The following is a 6000-nucleotide window of genomic DNA, read 5'->3' as shown; positions in this document are numbered from 1 at the left end:
GACAGGTGAGACTAAATGAAACACAAAACAAAATCTTTCTTGAAAGGAGCAAATGTTGTTGGGCCATTATCAGACAAGGAGTTTGGGGAGAAGCTGTTTTCCCTTAAGAAATCTTTCTGTTGAGTGTCCTTCTTAAAATGCATGTGACACATTCAGTTAGAAGTGTATATTCAGTCACTGACAAAGATGGGTCTTTGACCATCAATTACAGCTTCAGGGCAGGCTTAGAACTGAGAGGATGAAGGACTGTGTGACCATCTCCAAAAAACCAAACCGAGCAATCCCATAGGTCTAAGGGCTCAGGGCCATAAGAAAGCATCTTCCCTGTAGCCCACCAGGTGGGGCCTTGCGATGGGTGGATGGGACGTCTCTCTGCTCACCTCTGGTACCTTGTTGCCACCTGACACTGACTCTTCCTTGGGTTTGTGTCGTCAGGCCAGCCTAGGCAGATACCCAGAGCGGGTTCTGTGGCCGCTGGTTAGTTTAGCAATGTTTTCTGCCCTGGGGGCTGGGCCTGCCAGCACACTGGTGCTCAGGGCAGGCCTCTGAGAACTTGGAATCTGATTAGGCGGCTGTCACATAGCCTCAAGGCAGTGTTCCTCAAGGGTCGGCCCAGGAGCAGGGCCTGAGGCAGGGTTTGAAGAGAGGGCGGTTGTCAAGAAGCACAGAGAAGGGGAGATCTCTCCAAAGCCAGAGGAAGGAGGAGCCAGCAGCGGAGGATGCAGGGCTGCTGAGTGCCCGCCTGGGCTTTGGGGCCTCGCTCCTGCTCCCGTACAGGGAGCCTGCTCCGGGCTGGTCGGAGCACCCTGCCAGGCCCCTCCAAGGATGGGCAGCGCAGCCCAGCCGGCACATTCTGCTCAGCCGGTTTTCCTCCAGCTCTGCTCAGCGCGCTGTTACTTCTGCTGAGCTTAGCACATCTCATCCCTCCCCTGGCTCAGTTCAGTGCAAACCAACTCTCCAGGCAGAGAGGAGTTTTGGGTTCAGGTCATCTCTCCACTGCTGCTTCCCCACAGAGCACTGCCTCTCTTGCTTCCAGGCCTCCAAGCGGAGCCTGCGGTCCCCTATGGCATGGACTGGCCCGTCGCACACTCAGCAGCCTCCCCTTCCCATGACTTAGTTCAGTCCAACCAAGAGAACCGGAGAACCAGATCCACGCCTCCTTGTTCTAACTCACTTCTGCTTGACTACCTTGCTTTTGTTACTCAAAGTCTCTCTCTCTCTCTTCCCCTCTCCCCCTCTCCATACAAATGGCTTTGCAGCGGCCCTGGGAGTACCACGGCAGCACCAATAATGTCTCCATGGTTTCTTGTTAGCTGCTCTCTAAGCAGGAAAGTGACTCGGCCTGACAATATAATTTACATTGCTGTATAAAACTATCTGTGGAAGCCAAGCTAATTTGTGCCAGATTAGGCTATTTGTCTCAGCCACTGTCTAGCAGCACAATCTATCAGAGGGCTGTTTTCAAATATCGCTTTTCAAGCGTGCCCTTGAGAGGCAGAAATTGATTGGGATCTTAGAGAGCAAAATTACAGCAATAACTTAAAAGAAACAATAATTACTGAATCATACCAGTGTCAGCACTCTGCAAAACACGAAATAGCCATCAAACCCCAATCCAATATATTCTGAAGCGAATTTATTGAATGGAAAAAGCAGTTGAGTGAGGGTTTTTCTCCCCCTCCTCCCCTTCCCCTGTACATATGGTTATCTCAAAACCGCAAGTGAATGAGTCGATAATTCTTGTCATTGACTGCTCCATTTTCACGGAGTTAGAGGAGATCCATTAGCCGCCCCCTGCTGCACTGTCTCCCTGTCTCCCTCACTCCCTCTCTCCTTCTCTCCATTGCCTCTATTCATTTGCTAGTCTCTGCTCTTCAAGCAAACAAACATGTATAACTAATCATCTGTTAAAATGCAGAGGGCCCCTAATAAATCTCCGCAGTTGAAATACTTTAATGGGTAATTAATTGATCCTGTTCCAGAGGAGTAATAAGATAATAAATTAGACAATATTTCACTCAGTCGTGGCAGGCTCCTAGCTAATGGCGCTGTAGGGCTAAGCTGAAGGATAATAAATTAGCCAGAAATTAACTGCTAAGAGCTTTCTGCAGAGAAATCGGCTTTCAAGTGAGTCACACGCGTGATTCAGGGCTTGACTGGTGCAGTGGCAATCTCGGTGAATATGAACTTGTGCTTCGGGGGGGGGGGGTCTGGGAATAGGGCATGCTCAGTGGACCCTGGTGGGATTATGTCCCCAGCCTGAGACAGCCTGGTGGGTGACACCCCGAGCCTGCGCAGCTGACTTGTGTCCTTTGCTTGCATGCTGACCTGGTTCCGGGGACCTGAAAAGTCCAGAACATCATGCCCTCTCGAAAATAGTTTTTTCCCAAGTCATCAGACTTGCTGAGTTTTTATGGATTTCACCCGCAAAACCTTCAGCCACCGTGCTCCATCCACTGCTTCCTCGGCAAATACATAAATAAGGATGGATTGAGACTCATACTTTGTCACCAGCGAGGGTGTCACAAAAACTAAGCAGAAAAAAGAGTAGGTAGGGATGGAGTGAATTACATTTTTCAACATGTAAGAAGTTTTTGTTTTGGGGTATGAAGGAGAAAACTTCTTAGTTTTATTGAGGAACTTGGGGAGGGTGATGGGTCTTAATAGCCAAGAAGTTAGACCTGGACGGTCAGGTGGGCCTTTTCTTGAGGAAGTAGCAAGTCAATTTCTCCATGGAGGAAGGGCTTGGCATAAAAGTGGAAGGTTGGAGGAGAACTCAGTTATCTGAGGTGGTTTGAGTTCTTTCTTGCTCTTTTTTACTAAATAGCTATGTGACCTTGTGTAGGTTACCTCAATACTCCAAGATTTGCTTTGCTTATCAATAAAATGGTGTTGAGATGAATAAATTAAATAGGTCTGCAAAACTTCCGGTTCCATGTCTCATCCACAGGAGAGGCAAATTGAATGTTACTTATTATCTGGGGGTCAGTGGGAAAGGTTATCATTTATAAGCAAGGGAGATGGCAGACAAGGAAATGAAAGTGAGCTGGCAGTGGGAGACGATAGCAGGCTCCTCCACTTAGTCTGGAATAAGAACCTGATCACTTGTACCCACACCCTACAGCCTGTCCAAACTGAGGTGAGCTCACCTTCTGCCAGAACAGTCTCTCATTGCTAATGGTAAGCGTGGGTGGATTAATCTTCTGAGTCATGGTGACTGTAGCAGTGTGGGTTGAAGGCTTAAATAGAGCTTGATTGTTTAAATGAGATAATGTAGACGCTAAAGGATGTGGAGCCCAGAAAGGAGAAAGTCAAGGGGGACTCTCAGGTTCCTGGCTTGGGTTGTGGGCTGCAGCACCTGCTGTTTCTGCATCACTTGTCTGGCAAGGGAACACTTGTCCTACCAGAGGGGCCCTGGAAAATGCCTGTGTTGTTCTTTGAAGCCTGGAGCTGGGTTCCATTGATGCTTCTGTTGCTGCTGCTGGAGGCACAGCTGCCTGAGGAGCCTGTTGTGGTGGCTTCTTCTAGCTCCTCACAAGGTCCTTGAGTGCAACAGATGCACACACGCCTTGCTCTTGCCCATGCATCTTGTCCTTTTCCTCTTACCCTGGAGTTTTCTATTGCTGTTTAGACATGAAGTGAACACTGCAGCTCCCACTTAGCACTCGGGCACGTGCATCCTTGAAGCACACTGGGGTTCACATCCTGGGCGGGGGGCATACTTTGACCAACAGGAGATGGCTGCCAGTGAGTAAATTGTTCTCCTTTTCTCCCCTGCGTGGACTCTTTGAAGGTGGAGTGGCTTCCCTTGCCCTCTTTGAAGATAACTTTTGACACCAACCAATCAGTTTCCATAAAGCGGTGTCCCACTCAGCAAGGGGCCCCTCTTCTCCTGACTCTCCCTTCTTCCCAGCCCCCTCCTTTTCCCCCACTCCTGCTTTCCTAAGATGGCATCCCCTAATAAAGCACTGGCACATGAAACAACCAAAAAAGAGACAATGCCCTTGAACCCATGGTCTTGTGACTATCGGGAGTGGTGGCACTGGCACCCCCTGCCTTGTGTCAACGCTCTTCATCTTTCTGGGAGGGCATCCACCTGGGCAGTTCTTGGAAGACAAGACCCTGCACTGTCTCTGGTGGACTTCAGGGTGGCTGGGAACCACGGTCAGCAGCCCCAGGATTGTTCTTGTTCTGAGGGGGACACTGGGCCTGCTGAGGGCCTGGCCTGAAGGGCCGTAGCAGAACATGTTCAGCTGGGAGCTGCATGCTGCCTGCCTAAAAGCAACAGGAGTTTCCCAGGTAGAAATGGCGGGGTAGGTGAAGGTCACACAGTAAGGGTCCATTAACTGACATTTATTTAAAAAAATAAACTTGCCTGTAATCCCAGCACTTTGGGAGGCTGAGGTGGGTGGATCACCTGAGGTCAGGAGTTTGAGACCAGCCCGGGCAACATGGTGAAACCCTGCCTCTACAAAAATACAAAAGTTAGCCAGGCGTGGTGACATGCATCTGTCTCAGCTACTCAGGAGGCTAGAGAGAAGAATCACTTGAACCTGGGAGGCAGAGGTTGCAGTGAGCCGAGATTGAGCCGCTGCACTCCAGCCTGGGCAACAGAACAAGACTCTGTCTAAAAAAAACCCCTCCAAAATCCAAAAACGAAAACATGTCCTCCTTCATTCTTTGCTCTTATATGTGGAACGGCTTCCTGACTCCCATCAGTCCATCCTCTTCCAAGTCAGTTCTTTGTACCTTGAGGCCTCAGAACTGGAAGAGAGGTTGAAGCCACTAAACTTAACTTCAACCTCAGATGAAACAGGCCGGTGGATGGACTGCTGAGCTTGGAGTACCATTTCCTGTATTTGGATCATTAGGCACTTTTTAAAAAAATTTATTTTTTTTTCTCTAGGTAATTGACAACCTTTATATGACCCCTAAGCCTTCTCTTTTGTTCAGGCTAAATATGCCCAGTTCCTCTAACAATTACATATGTGACATATCCCCTTCTTTGTATTGGGAAATAAATGCAAATAAAAATACTTCAAACCTATATAGGTGACTTGATTCATATTCAGAAAGTGAACACCCAGCGATGGCTAAAATGGGTGGTTTTACCTGGAACTATGACCCGAATCAGAACACCCACTCCCTCCGAAGTAAACACTGTCCTGATTTCTGTGCAATTCATTCCATTGCTTTTCGTCGTAGATTTCTAATTTATATATTCATTTCCAAACCATATGGTTTGCCCATTTTAAATCTGTACATGGGTGACATCATCCCATATGTACACTTTTGTGCCTTTTTTTTTTTGCTCAACATTATGTTAATGTGATTTATCCATGTTTTTGCTTACTGGTGTAGCTAGTTCATTTTTTACTAATCCATAAAGTTTCATATATTTTCATGTATATGTAGACATACTTTTATTGATCTGTGATACTTTATTGATTATTCCATGATATAAATGTACCATAATTTACATATTATCACTGATGAACTTTTGAACTGTTTCCAGTTTGGGGCCCTTATGAACAGTGCTGCGATGAATATTTATCTCAGTGTACACTGGCTTGCATTTCACTAGGATGCATACCTAGGAGCAGAATGCTGAGTCATAGGTCACATGCATCCTCACCTTTACCAAACTGGAGTCCAAAATGCTTGTGTTGCATTACAATGCCATCAGCAGAGTAGGCATGCTTTGGTGGTAGACGAAAAGGTGTGCTGTGCAGATTTCCCCTCCAGGAAGACTTGCTGCCCAGCTCAACTTCTGCACAGTCTGCCTCCACTGCAGAGCAGCCTTTCCCAGGACCTTGCCTTGCCTGGGACAACCTGACAGTTTGTTCCTTTTCATTGCAGAGTAGTATTCCATTGCATACACAAATTACCAGTTTATCTATTTTCTCGTTGATGGGCTTTTGGAATGTTTCCAGTTTTTGGCAATGATGAACAAAGCTTCTAAGACATACATATTTGAATTGTCATTGTCATGGCTGTGTG

Source organism: Piliocolobus tephrosceles, chromosome 7, assembly GCF_002776525.5.
Source record: "Piliocolobus tephrosceles isolate RC106 chromosome 7, ASM277652v3, whole genome shotgun sequence".
Lineage (NCBI taxonomy): Eukaryota > Metazoa > Chordata > Mammalia > Primates > Cercopithecidae > Piliocolobus > Piliocolobus tephrosceles.
This window is presented reverse-complemented; position numbering follows the sequence as displayed.